Genomic DNA, 15,108 nt, shown 5'->3' with positions numbered 1-15,108 from the left:
GCAACATCCAATCTATGAGAATGACATAATAAATTCCACCAGGAGATTATGGAGAGGTTGTTCAAGGACTTCCAATTGGAGGCGATATGTTGGAGTGCAAGTGCTAAAAAAAGGTCAAAAGACCACATGAATGTAGGGGGAGATCTAAAGCTTCTGAGAGGCTACCTAAAAAAATCAAAGAGGTAGAAAAGGAAATAGAAAGATGAAAGATTTGAGAGATGCGGGACCACACTTGAAACCAAAAACGACGGACAGAAGGACAGAGAAAGAAAAGATGATAAAGATCAGCATTGGGAGCATCACAGGTCCAACAGTTGCTAGTAGAAGAAGAAAGGAAACAAGAAAGAGAAAGAGGAGAGAGATAGAGTCTATGATAGAAGAAGAATAAGGATTGAGTGAGGGATGCAGTGCGAGAGGTCTTCAAGGATTTCGCCCAAAGTTTGTTCCAAAGAGAGGTCGGCCACGAGCAGTTGAAGTCCTTTTCCCAAGAGAGTTCCAATTTTGACTTGGGACGATCAGGGTCAGGAGCAGAGAAGTATCGATAAATAAGAGAAGCCTTAGGAATAGTAGAGAGAATGGTGAGTATGGAGGAAGGGGAGGTGGATAGTTCATCCGTGGATAAAGAGTAGTATCGCTCAAGAACAATGTCCATGAGAATGTAATATTTCTTTGCAAACGATGTAGGACAATGAAACTGGGTCTGAAATTGGGGGAAGGAACGAGGAGACGAACCGTCAAAGAGAGGATGAACCCAGATAATACCTTTTGATCTCCACGCCATCCATGCAATAGGTCTGTTCCGTATGAGAATATATGAGTTATACCAAATGGGTGACGATAAAAAGGATTCACGGGAGAGAGAGGCTGTGGACAGTAAGGGTCGCAAAAGAGAGGAGGTATGTTTGAATAATGGAGGGTTTAGACAAGGAGCCTTGGTAGTAAAGCGAAGTGCATCCTGAAAAGAATAAGGAAGGAGTAACTCACGTTCAACCGATAACCATAAAGGGGCAAAAGGGGTCACGTCTTGCGCTAACCAACGTGAGGCTTGGCGAAGAGAGAAGGACTTATGATAAAGACGGAAGTTTGGGAAATTAATCCCCCCATTTGATTTAGGTTTACGAAGAGCTGAGATAGATATACGAGCTTTCTTCTGTTTCCAAAGGAATTTGGATAAAAGAGAATCAATGCGACGGAAGTAGAGAGCTGGAATATGTACAGGGAGCATGGAGAGTAAATAGATCAAAATTGGAGCAATCATCATTTTAATCGAGTCAAGATGACCCCACCAGGAAATGTATAAAGGATTCCAGGAAGAGAGAAGTGAATCAATTCTAGAGATGACTGCACTCATGTTAAGCCGGATAGAAGAAAGGATAGAGTTAGAGAAGAGGACGCCAAGATATTTTATTTTCGTACTGTTCCAGGCAAAACCGGTGGAAGTAAATAAATGTGGAAGGCAGAATTTAGTAATAGGAAGAATCTCCGTCTTATCCGAATTAATTTTATATCCTGAAACCTGGGAAAATCTTCCAAATTCATGCATTAGGGCTGGGACAGAAGTCTGTGGATCGGAAATGAATAGAAGGATGTCATCCGCATAAGCCGATAACTTAAGTTGATGTTCACCATAAGGGAAACCAGAATTGGAAGGGTTGTTACGAATAGAAGAAATGAAGGGTTCAAGAGCTAAAATAAAAAGAAGAGGGGAAAGAGGACAGCCCTGACGTACACCACATTGAAGGATAAAAGGGGTGGTAAGTTGACCATTAACAAGGACCGATGCTTCGGGCATAGAATATATCAAAGAAACATAGGAGATAAATTTCGGACCAAAGCCATGCCATTTCAGAGAAGCCATAAGAAAGGACCAGTCAACTCGATCAAAGGCTTTTTCGGCATCAACCGAGATAGCCGCAAGGGGGATAGAGAGAGAGGAAGCTTTGTTGAGAACATTGAGGAGGAGTCTGGAGTTGTCTGAGGTGAGGCGGCCCTTAACAAAACCACATTGTTCCTTCCCAATAAGATGAGGCATAAAAAGATCAAGACGAAGGGCTAATAGTTTTGCATATATTTTATAGTCCACATTGACTAGGGATATCGGCCGATAATTCTTACAGTATTTTGGGTCACGCCCTTCCTTAGGTATGAGGCAGATGGTAGCATCCTGAAAGGAGCCTTGAGCCAAACTTGTGGAGCAAAAAGATTGAAAAAGAAAAAGAAGTTTAGGTAAGAGGAGATCAGAGAAGTGTAAGTAAAATTCAACGGGAAAGCCATCAGGCCCCGGGGTTTTACCCTTGGTTAGAGAAGAGAGCGCTGTAGATAATTCAGAGAGGGTAAAATCCGCCTCAATGTCTGAGAAGTTAAGTGTTGAAGCATCTGGTTTAGGCAAATCCTCAAAATATGATTGTAGGAGATCTGGGGTAGGGGGATTCTCAGGAGAATATAAAGACTCATAGAAGGATTGGAACTGTTGTAAAATGTCTTTATCTGTATGCAAGAGGACGTTAGAAGGGGAATAGATAGAGTCTATGAGAGTTCTTTCTTTACGAGATTTCAGATAATTAGCAAGCAATTTGCCCGATTTGTTACGTCCCCCGTAATACCGAGCACTACCTCGAAGGAGAAAGGAAGAGGCCAAATCTGTAGTAAGTTTGTTAAATGCAATTTTAGCTTGAAGCAGTTCAGAAGGTATTTGAGAGGGAGAGGAGGTATAAAATTGGTGTTCACGCGATTTGATATGTGCAAGAGTAACTTTGCGTTTTTGGAGAAATTTTTTCTTTTTTTTGGAAACAAAATCAATAATAAATCCGCGGGCTGTGGCCTTGAAAGAGTCCCAAAGAACATGGGGAGAGATATTAGGAGTAGAGTTAAGCTGGAAGAATTCAGACGTAAAGGAGCGAAAAGAGGAAGAGAAAAGAGGGTCTGTAAGTAGGGAGGAATTAAAACGCCAACGAGAAGATTTAGGAGCTGGAGGAGAAAGATCAAAATCAGTGATAATAGGGGAATTATCAGAAATGACAATAGGTTCAATAGACGAGGAGATAAGAGTTTGAGATAAGGAAGAAGAAAGAAAAATATAATCTAAACGGGAAAAAGAGGCATGTGGTGGGGAAAAAAAAGAAAAATCAATAGTGTCTGGGTGTGTGAGCCTCCATGAATCTACAAGGTGAACCTGTGCGATAGTATCGAGAAACTGTTTATGGGGTTTGTGGGGAGTGAATCGTACAGAGGATTTGCGATCTGAAAAGGGGTCGATGATTTGATTACAATCCCCGCCCATAAGGAAGGAAGCATCTTTATGTTGAATACATTTTGCAGTAATTACGGGCCAAAAAGAGGAATCAAAACCTGTAGGACCATAAATATTGAACAAAGTAAGTGGGATATTATTAATAGGCAGCTTAACAAGAATCCAACGCCCCTCATCATCTTTGTCTTCGAGAAGTACTTTAAATTTGTGACGTTTGTGAATTAAAATAGCAACACCATTCTTCTTATGGGAAGCTGGAGAAAACAAAACATTGCCAACCCACAATCTTTTAAGTTTTAAGGACTCAACATCTGAAAGATGGGTTTCTTGAATGAGAACAATATCGGGGTTATAAGAGGAGAGGTGGGAGAGTACTTTCTGCCGTTTAATAGGATGGTTAAATCCTTTCACATTCCATGAAATAACTTTGAAAGTTACAATATAATGAACTGTTCAAAACTGAAAGGTGCAAGAACATACTGTACACGTAGTAAAGCAAGCAATAGCATAATAAAATTATGATAACCAGTAGAGTATTAGAAGAAAGAATAAGGAAAAATAGGAGAAAGGGGGAAGAAAGGAAAAGGAATAGGAAAAGAGGAAGGGAGAACAGTGGAGAAAAGAGAATATGCAGTAAGGAAGGTAGAATGGAAAGAAAAGAGAGAATGCATAGAAGACAGTACAAATCCATACGGATGACTGAAGGAGACATACCTGAAGGGAAGGGTACACGAAGGGAGGTGGGGAAGTGGTGATGTGGAGCAAGACGGGGATACTAGGGCCAGGAACGCAGCCGCGCCGAAACCTCACAGGGATACAAAGGATAATAATACACAGTGAAGGGGAAACTGAGACACATCTGTATGGGAAAGGAGAGAGAAAAACAATGAGAACAGGAACACATTACATATATTCTAAGCAGTAAGAGAAGTCAAGCAGGGATCCAATATAATGGAGGTCAATCGAAAAAACTAGACAATGCAGTGAAAGAGCAAAACAACAGTGAAGAACATCAAATACATAAGAAATACAAGATAATCAATCAGCCACTAGTAGAGGGTGAGGAATCCATTCCATCGTTGTTGTGCAGAAGAAGGAAATTACGGAGTTCACCAAGTTCCTGGAAGGACCAAGATTTATTCTGATGGGTGACTCTGAAGGTACATGGATGGAATAAGCCATAACGGGCCCCTAGAGAACGTAGAGATGGTCGTAGAGCCAGGAACTCCTTGCGTCTGGATGCAGTGGCGTTAGAAACATCTTGAGATATGTAGATACGTTGACCTTGCCAGATTAACAGTCTCTTGGCTCTTGCAGCCGAGAGGACGGATAATAGATCAGTAAATTTCAAAAATAGAATGATAACACCACGAGGCTTAGTAGAGGTGGATGAGTGTGCTCCAAGTCTGTGGGCTCTTTGAATGCTGATGGAGGTGGACGATGGCATGTCCAATAACTTCGGAAGGAAGGAGGTAAAGAAGGTGACAGGATCATCCCCCTCAAGAGTCTCCGGCAAACCATAAAGGCGTAGGTTGTTCCTCCTATTACGATTTTCCAAATCCTCTGTGTGTCGCTGCAAAGAGAGGACAGTCTTCTCTAGAGACTCAATACGTTGTGTGTTAGAGTGGACCTCGGGAAGTTGTTGTTCTATTGAGGAGATTCGAGTGTCCATTACTTCCCATTTGTCCTTCAAAAGTTGCATATCTCTGCTGGTATCCTCAATGAATGGACGCAACGCACGGATCTCTTCCAAAATCAAGTCCATAGAAGGCGAAGGAGAAGAGTCAGGTGTAGGAGAGTTCTGCTTAAGCCGTTTAATAGACGTTGCGGAGGGTGATGACTTATTTGCTGGTGGGTTGCCTGAAGAAGAGCGTTGAGTGGCAGAAGCCGACATTGTGACAGTTTGTAAGGAAGCACTCAAAGTAGAAGAACTCACAGGAATCCTCTCAGAGGGATTAAACACGAACTTGGGTTTGCACACCAGTACCATAGATGAGAGTGAATCAAGAGGAAACACACCTGGCAAGGGGACGTATATAGAAACTCCGTATAGTGAGCAGTAGGGGTGTTAATCCATCTGAATTTCAAAAACAAAGACGTTGAAACAACGAAATCATGGAAATGACCATCCAAAGAGAGTCACACAGAGCCTCAAGTGGGTTAGTATACAGCCAGTCAATTGAAGAAAACGTTTACTATACTATAACAGCATCCAAAGCACGGGTACCTCCATTTGATGTGAGTAGCTGTACCAAAGGAAAGAAAACATAGGAGAAGATACTGTATAAAAACAGGCGGAATGCCTAGTCAGCTGTATTTGTAGATAATGTAAGACAAAGCTGAAGCACAAAATCCAGGAAGGTATCGAACAAAAATTGTGAATCCTTCAGAGAAACCTTCAGAGAAAAGAACTTGTGCTTGACAGAGTAATCAATAACACATGCGTATTCCTTTAACAATGCTCTCAGGACATGTCGCAGCTTAGCATGAAATGGAGAAGGTAAAAGTTATTCTTCTTAGGGATCACATGCGAGCTGCAGTAGAAAGCGCCTGAAAGCATTAGTGAATTGAGTGGCACATACGCTATCAGTGCTGAAGCGATGAAGCTCCCAAAATGACAGTTGGGGGAAGCGAGCCTTAATGCATCTGAGGCAGAATGAAATTGTAGGCAGTTCAATAGAAAAACCAACACCATGAGCACTGGTGCACCCCCAGTGGGTAGGAAGACGCACAAGTGAGGAAAAAAAAAGAACTGCAGCGTTGACAGGACGGAGCTTCTAAGAAAGCGGGTCTCACTGAGGCAGCGCCATGACGCAGAATTAATCAGTCATTCCTCAAGGCAGCCAACGCAATAAGGGCAAAGGTCAGGTTATAAAACACTCCAATTGCTCACCCCCAAGTCCGTCGATGCCAGAGAACACATTGTGGTAGAAGGTGTTCTGGCGGGTTGTGGAGGCAGAGGTCCGGTGTTCTGAGAGGCGGCAAAGATGGCGGGTCCGTGAGGAGCGACCGTCACGTCGCAGACGGAGATGAAAAACGGCACTCGGAAAGCCGCAAAGCCCCTCCGTTCGTTCTCCTCAGGTTCCGATGTAGGAATTCAGCCAGGAGGTGGAGAAATGGCCCCCTTCACATCGGGAAATCTGCGTTGAGGAAAAACGGTGCGGCGGAGCCCAGCACCTAGCCGGCCATCTTGCACGGCACCCAAGCCACGCCCCCCACTATTCAGTCATTTTGATAATGCTGCAAGTCATATATCGACAGAATGTGCACTACAGGATTCTCCTTTACTCATATCACTCACAAAACATTTTGTTTGCAGAGAACGACAGGGTGACGGAACATCCCGGTGGTCAATGACACATTTAAGGAGAACGAAAAAAGTGTGTGCACTTGGACAGCTGTAAAGACAGCGTGAAGTAATCAAAGGTAGTGGCCAGCATGCAGAAAATAAGGGAATATCTGTACTGGAGAATTACTCCTTCAAAGAGTGTATACATACTATTTAGAGCATAACAATTACAAGAGAGATACACGTGGCTACAAGTGGCTTAAACCGTGAGTCACACAGTTCAGTGCTGAATACAGAAGCTTGATATTTATTTCATTGCTGTGCTTCATTCTGCTGGACCACAAACTTTGCATCATTTTCCTAGGCTATCTACACTTACTTGCCAAGGCCTGCATTGTGCATTCTGCAGCACACATACAAAAAGGAAAATGCCTTTTAAATTGTTTTTGTGCAGGAAGGTGTCCATTCGTGCACAAAAACAATTGTTCCCTCAGCACAGGCACACTTGCAAAATGACACAGGGGTGTCTTTGCAGGCGTATGGCTGTTGTTTGTGCGCAGGGGAGAAGGACAGAAAATGTGGCTTATCTTATAGATACCGCACATTCCTGCCCTTTTATATTGACGTACGGCAGTGCAGCAGGATGACTTGCAGTGCTTCCGTGCGTCAAAATATTGTAAATGAGGTCCTTCGATTTTAGCAAGATTCAATGGTATCACTTATCTAAATATATGCTCAGCACGTTCTACTGTGTACATCTTTCATTTTTTTTCTTTTTTATATATGTGTGAACTCTTCCCAAGGACTTCGAAGTGCTTTATGTGAACACCAGTTACAATTACAGAAGGTTACAATTATTTTTTTTAATCAATGAGAGATTAGGTAATTTGCCCTGAATCACAGGATGTGGAGCTGACTCTAGGACTCAGTGTTCTATCTAACTGTAACTCCAGCTCAGTGTGCGGTAATATTGACTCAGAATGGCCAGTCCATGAGAAGATATAACGAAAGAAGAAGAAAATTTGCAGATGTAGATGTAATAAACTACCTGGTCAGTTCCACAAATACAAATATCTCATGTGAACCAAGTAACAGCAAAACGTGTAGCATTCTAATGCTCATTATAGAACCACCATGCACATAATAATAGCAGTCCGTTCACAGTTATTTATGGCACCTAAGGCCAGATGTAGGTAAAACCAATTTACCGACTCTTAAATACAGACTCATACCGATTCGGTATTTAAGAGTCGGTAAATTGGAAGGAGGCAGATGTAGGTAAAAAATTACTGATTCTGTAAGAGTTGGTATTTACCGAATCGGTAAATACCGAATCAGTATTTCCCATTGATTCCTATGGACCTTGAAGCCCATAGGAATCAATGGGAAGTACAGATTCGGTATTTACCGATTCGGTAAATACTGAATCCTGCAAGGGTGCAGGGGGTGTCACTTTGACACCCTCTAGCACCCCAATTCCGGTCTTGTGTGCCATGTGGCACACAGACATGCCCAAAGGGCATGTCTGTGTGTCACATTGCACAGGTGTGCATGCACACCAGGATTCGGTATTTTACCACCCAATTTGATTGGGTGGTAAAATACCGATTCTTAAGGGCCTGTGGCACTCTTAGGAGTGCCACCTACATGTGGATTTTCCGAATCGTTAAATATACCGATTCGGTATTTTACCGATTCTGTAAATTTACCGATTCTGTAAATTTACAGATTCGGTAAAATATAGGCCCCCTACATCTGGAAACCCTAATACCGGTCGGTAACGGCCGAATTCGGCCGTTACCGACCGGTATTAGGGCTCCTACATCTGGCCCCAAGTCAGCTTGAATGATTATAGTGAAAATACTTGGAAAAATCATTAAACTGCAGAGGCGTTCCTTCTCGTATTATTACAATCATACACAGAGAAAATTGTGAACAATTATGAAACATACTCGACAATTCAAACAACTCGTATTATGACTATGCATGACTCATTAGCACAGAAGAGCCACAAATAGTTTGTAAGCCACACTTAAACACACAAAACCAATGCATTCCAATGCAAAAGCCCTTCCCCAATTAAATCTGACCCAAACAAAAAGACAGGAACAAACATAACAGGCAGCACTTACTAGGTCTCTTCGTGGGTCACTTGAGACCAGGACGCGATGATGTGGAGAGCTCGAATTAAAAAAAATTCTTGGCCAGGTGACGCTGCTTAACCCTTGCCTTTACCACTCAGCACTGCTTAACCTTTGTCTTTTCAAGACTATGCTGGCCTACTCCTTCCTATTTTGAGCCAATCCAGACACTGCTAATAGGCCGTTTATATCATCAAACAGCATAAGAGCAGCACCAGGAGTGGCGGGAGCAGACAAGTCAGCGCTTCTTAGGAGAACAGGTAGACTGCCGCTGTGATCCCTGGCTCACTACGTTGTGCTGGTAGGAAAGGCCTCATGTGCGCATGTCGGGTTGGTTGTAGGAAGACACCTGCCCAACCGACATGTGCACCAACAGTTAAGACCGTATGGCGGTGGTGATCCGCCCGCCATAAACCTCCGCCCGCTCTCCATTTAACCCCACCACATTACCATGGCGGGGGGATCCCAGCGGACAGAAAGACCGCTCGCCGGTTTACCGCCCGGTTGCAGAGTCGACCGGGCGGAAAAGGTGCTAACATGGTGGCTGTGTCTGGGGGACACCAAAATCCATATTAGCATATCTGCTGGGTTGTGCCTTTGCCGCCACGGAAAAGCAGGTGTTTTTCGCCATTGGGGGCCCGTAGCGGGCCCCCATGGGATTCAGGGGGGTAGGGGGTGTACATGGGGGGAACCTATGGTACCCCCCTGCAGTTCCATGCACAACATGGCAGGCACTGCGCGGTGCCTGCCATGTTGTGCATTGAAGTGCACAGCATGCCTTCCTGGCATTGTGGCGGGCGGGCCTGACTGCACCGCCCGCCACAATGACAGGAATGCTGGATGCGCCCGCCACTGTGGCGGGCGCATCCTAATGTCTCCCACGGGACCCCGCCCTTACAGTGGGCGGTCTCTTTTTTGCCATGGGATGGCGGGTGGACAAAGTCCGCCCATCATCCTAATGACCCCCTTAGTATTCTATTTAAATGACATTTCACAACGACAAGTACCGCAGGAAAAGAGAAAATAGAAAGACGAGGCACATTGACACAATATACAGAATTATAATTACCTAGGATGGTGTGAAAATCAGACCCCTCTGGCCAAGAGTTAATGGGCCCCTTCTAAAGTTCAGGTGACAGGTACTTCAGGACAAGATTGGACAGGATAGATGACCTCTTCTGGATGCGATGCCTGCGTCTCACCCCTCTCTGACATTAACTTTCTCCCCGATTCTTCCGCTATCATCTTCTGATTCTATTTTCTCTGAAATTCTAAGTTTGGTTCTTCGGGTATTCAATCAGCATTCGGACAGCATCTCGGTCTTTCACCGTTCTGGCAGCTCTGCAACTCTCTAAGCTAACTAACTACCCCAATTATACTCTCTTAATGGCATGTGTCACTCCTAAATGTTTCAACTTTATCAAACTCCTATTTCTGATTGGACAGGCTAAGGGGATGATCATCACACCATGCTAAGTTTTAAAAAATGTCTTTAGTTCATTGTTTTAAGTTCCCGCTCATTAATTTGTTCTCCGATGCTTTTATTTCCCACCCGTATTTGCAAACTTTATGACAACAATGTATACAAATTTCAGTTGTCCATTGATTCTTCAGGATGTTCAGCTGGTTCCCAGGACATGTCCCAATAAATAATTTCCCTAGTGTCTACATATTGGAACAATAACTTGGTGAATACATTTAAAGCAGTGTTATTATCTGTTACTGTGTGATGTATTTCTGACTCGTCTGATGCTTCTAATTCTACTCTATCTCCTTTTATGTTAGCTAATTTTCCATTAGTGTCTGTGTTATTCTTCTTTTCTACATTCATCAAGTAAGGTATTGCTATGGTTAAAAATAACCATACTACCATTACTAATACTAAGCTACATATACATGTTCTACAACACTTCTTTAAGCAATTCGTTTGTTGTGAACGAGATAATTGTGCTTTATCAGTACTAACTCAGCAACATGGTTTGATCCAACGTCCAGTGTCATATGTTTCTGCTAATTTCAATCCTGTAGCCTCAGCGTTACCTGGATGTTTGAAAGCAGTGGCTGCTGCTTGTACGAGTCTGGAACAAAGTGAGTCCAGCGACACTATTGTGGCATTTTTAGTTCCTGTGGATGTTTCTAATCGTATTTCTTTTGAACAACTGTGAACAACTCTTTTCGGATGTTCATTTATTTATTCTCTTATCGGCAAATCCATTCGAGATATTACCAATTCAAATTTTCCGGCTTGATCTTCAATTATTATGTTCTACTTTCTAGGTTCTATTATAGGAGTGGCCATAAGTGGTGGTTTTGGACAACTTCCTTTATCCCCATACAATGGAACAATGAGACCTATAGTCACTGGTATAGGTCGAGCTTCAGGGTGTGTACTCTACTGTGTGATTGTCGGTATTAATTCTTCTCTATGTTTTTTTATTGCTTCTCTTTCTTTTTCCTGAAGTGTTCTTCTGTTTATTGTGTCAGGCATAATCTGAGGAACCAATGGTGTTTCTAAAGCAGGAGCACTTGGTGTACTTCTACTAGGTTCCTCCTGATATGACGGAGGATTCTTTATTAGGATATTTTCCATAAACTCATCTTCTGATTCCCCACAACCTGTCAATTTTAAATGCTTAGTTTTCCCGGAACACTTGCCTCCCGACTGTTCCTCTGACATTAATACAGGATACAGTCCTTCTATAACCATTGCTTGTCTCCATTGTTTCATCTGATCTTCATGTGATTCACACACTCTTTTAGGAGAAAATCCTCTGTAATCCTTGGTACTTCTAGATCTGTCTCGTTCATATGCCTCTGTTTGCCATTCCTCTAGAGCTTCAAACTGTGTTAGCCTAGGTCTGCGTTCTAATTCATTCACCCTTGTCCCTAAATTCTGGAGGAATCTCCCAGTGAACGTACCATTTTCTGGAAAAGCTAATATTCCATCACTTTTAGTATACTCAATCCAATTTTCTAACCACACACAGGTATGGTAACCTCTTTCCATCATCATAAATGAAGCAGGAGTTTTAGGAGGGGGATTAAGAACTCCATCTCTAGTCTAATGAGTTTATCTTTCTTGAAGTAATTTTTGATTCTCTGGTTGAGTGGCATTTTTCTTTTCTCTCTGTACATTTTAGGGGAAAATCCTCTTATATATTCTTCTCTTGCAAAACCTAAAAATCTTCTATCTGGGCGATTCCCTATTATTGTTGGATCGTATTTCCACATACAAACTTCAATATCTAGTACTATTGCTGCTTCTATCTAAAATGTGGCTTATCTTATAGATACCGCACATTCCTGCCCTTTTATATTGACGTACGGCAGTGCAGCAGGATGGCTTGCAGTGCTTCCGTGCGTCAAAATATTGTAAATGAGGTCCTTCGATTTTAGCAAGATTCAATGGTATCACTTATCTAAAAATATGCTCAGCACGTTCTACTGTGTACATCTTTCATTTTTTTTCTTTTTTATATATGTGTGAACTCTTCCCAAGGACTCCGAAGTGCTTTAAGTGAACACCAGTTACAATTACAGAAGGTTACAATTATTTTTTTTAATCAATGAGAGATTAGGTAATTTGCCCTGAATCACAGGATGTGGAGCTGACTCTAGGACTCAGTGTTCTATCTAACTGTAACTCCAGCTCAGTGTGCGGTAATATTGACTCAGAATGGCCAGTCCATGAGAAGATATAACGAAAGAAGAAGAAAATTTGCAGATGTAGATGTAATAAACTACCTGGTCAGTTCCACAAATACAAATATCTCATGTGAACCAAGTAACAGCAAAACGTGTAGCATTCTAATGCTCATTATAGAACCACCATGCACATAATAATAGCAGTCCGTTCTATTTTGTTAACCTATTTGTCCTTTGTTTACTGTCGGATTTCTCCAATCCTGTTGCAGCTTTTATTCTTTTATCCAATCAAGATTTACTTCACAAAATTCGCTTAGCCAATACTAGTGCGGCTCTATTATGACTTCAGTATCACTCCACTCTACTGACCCCACCTTTAAAAATCTCCATAAGTCACACACCCGCTGTTTCAACCAATCCCAGCGCGGCATTCTTTGACGTCAGCTCAACTCCGGCAGCTGACCTTCCCTTCACAAGATAATACTAAAATGTATTTTCCTTTGATTTCTCATCAAATATTTCATTAATACCAAAATAAAAATATTTGCTACTCTGTCTGTTTCATTAAACTAAAGAAGGATGGATTTCTTTTACTGCGAGTAAACCCTTCCGCTTACTCTTCATTCACTGCGTGTACAATTTTTTCCGCTTACTCTTCATACACTGTGAGTAAAACCTTTCTGCTTACTCTTCATACAAGCTTAGAAGAACCTACTACTCCTCGTGAGTTTCCAAGCGGCCATATTAGATGCTAGTGCACAGAAGCAGATTTTTTTCTCCAAGCGTACAGATGTCATGCTGCATAGATGCAGTTGACGCATGCGCAATACAGTTTCGCGCGTTAGCAGCCATCTTCAATCACACTTGGGTTGCTTCTTAGTAAAACACATAGGCAAGCTTCTCCTATTTATAAAATATATGAAATGTGGTGCATATTAGTATGACAATACATTTTTAATATATGAAAAATAACACTCCCAGGCACATAAGAAAATTACTGGCACAATGTAAGTGGCAAACAATAATAAACAACTAGGTCAAATTAAGAAAATACATTTTAATGCAACATGATAAGAAAAAACAATAAAATTCATCGGTCATTTGATAAGACTCAATAAAATAGCATATAATTTCACTATAAAAAAGAGGTTATATCTAAACATTAGATGGTTTCCTGTCGACGCGTTTCGACACCAAGACCGTGTCTTCATCAGGACTTTACCATCGTGATACTGTGAAAGAGATTCTAGGAATATTTTACTGATAGTTCTTTGCATATTTTCACAGCTCTACAAAAATTAATTAACATTTGCCTTCACATATTAACATTTGCCACAAACTTTCATTTTGCCATTGGATACAATAGTTTTGATATACTGCATCATATTCAATTATAGAACCCAATTTTAGAAGTGACCTATATGATTTTATTTGCATATGATGGTTTGCAAATGTAATTATTCAAGGGTTAGAGACATTCCTAGAAAATTTAGAAAACATGTGATATATCTTTAACCAATACAAAAAGGAGAGATCAATATTCCCTATTTAATGATATCAAAATCCAGTCAATTTATATAAGGATATATGATACAAGCAAGAAACTATTTAATATCCTTGCCTACAAAACATTAGAGACAAGGACTAGCATTTATATGTCTTATATGCTTACATGGTACTTGACATAAACTATATCATTTTTTGATTCCTGTATTTTTGAGAAACATATTTCATTGCCTACATAACGTTAGAAACATAGACTGGCATTTATATGTCCTGTATGCTTGTGTAGTACTTCACATACACCAACCCATTTTTCATTTCAAATATTTTTGAATAAAACATTTAATTGAAAATAAGGCCAAGAAACCTACAGGAGAAACAAATAAGGAGAGAGGATGCTGTAAAACAGACAAAGATGATGAAAGAATAAAGATAAGAAAAGTAAGAAAAATAGGGGGGGGGTATACATACACTGTTTTTAAAGGATTATTAGTTCCCTACCATTCTTTAGTTCTCAAGTTCCTGGCCCCCCTCACTATTTACAGCATTAAGAATAAGTTGGTACCTGTTTGATTAAATCTGTTTAGATGTTCAAAATCCCTGCCAAAAATACGCTGCTGTCTGTCCTGCAGTTTGATGGATCAGTCTACTTTCATATGTTTAAATCACTGCAATTATAATAATGACACCATTTAGTTGTTTCTACATTTAAAGCATAGGACACACTGCACATTTACCCAAAAGCAAGTCATTCTCCTCATGTTTCTCACCTGATCTTTATAAGATTAGAATTTCCCTTTCTCTTTCTCGTCACACTTTTTGTTGCACAAACGGAAGGCGATTATATTGGATAAGGCTTAGTCGGATTCGATTTTAAAAAAATCCTGTTTGTGAAAATAAACGATAAGCTTTTAGGGTATAATCGTAACCACCGACTCTAAATTCGTTTTAATATGACTTTTTCTTACTATTGCTTACCTAAGATGCATAAATCTTGTTTGGTATAGGCTTAAACCGGATGCGCAGCAGAGGTTAAAATGCTAACAGCTAGTACGAATGGTTCCGACTGAGTTATCGTGTGTCTATTTAGAAAAGGGAAAAACGAGGCGGCATTTCTTAATGTTTACAGTCGTACAAGTGATTAAATTAAATGCGCGAAGCAAACGCTGCATTCTCTTACCAGTAAATAGTTAAACGGGTGCTCGCTTAACTTTTCATTTATAACGCGTGAATAACGCGTCTGTTTCTGGTTGCTTGCAAATGGTATCCAGACCGCGTGT

The 15,108-nt window shown here is 41.2% G+C and overlaps 1 long non-coding RNA gene across 1 annotated transcript; it reads right to left on the bottom strand.

Moving 5' to 3' along the window:
* Nucleotides 1-13,367: 13,367 nt before the first annotated feature.
* Nucleotides 13,368-14,904, bottom strand: LOC147692149 (uncharacterized). The gene is made up of 4 exons (XR_015299812.1): nucleotides 14,807-14,904; nucleotides 14,599-14,712; nucleotides 14,394-14,496; nucleotides 13,368-13,557 (listed from the first exon to the last, which is right to left on the bottom strand). It is a non-coding gene; the product is annotated as an uncharacterized LOC147692149 (long non-coding RNA).
* Between the last annotated feature and the right edge of the window lie 204 nt (nucleotides 14,905-15,108).

This window comes from Lissotriton vulgaris, chromosome 9 (genome assembly GCF_964263255.1).
Source record: "Lissotriton vulgaris chromosome 9, aLisVul1.2, whole genome shotgun sequence".
Lineage (NCBI taxonomy): Eukaryota > Metazoa > Chordata > Amphibia > Caudata > Salamandridae > Lissotriton > Lissotriton vulgaris.
The sequence above is the reverse complement of the archived record's forward strand: the minus strand, read 5'-3'. Positions and strand labels throughout refer to the sequence as shown.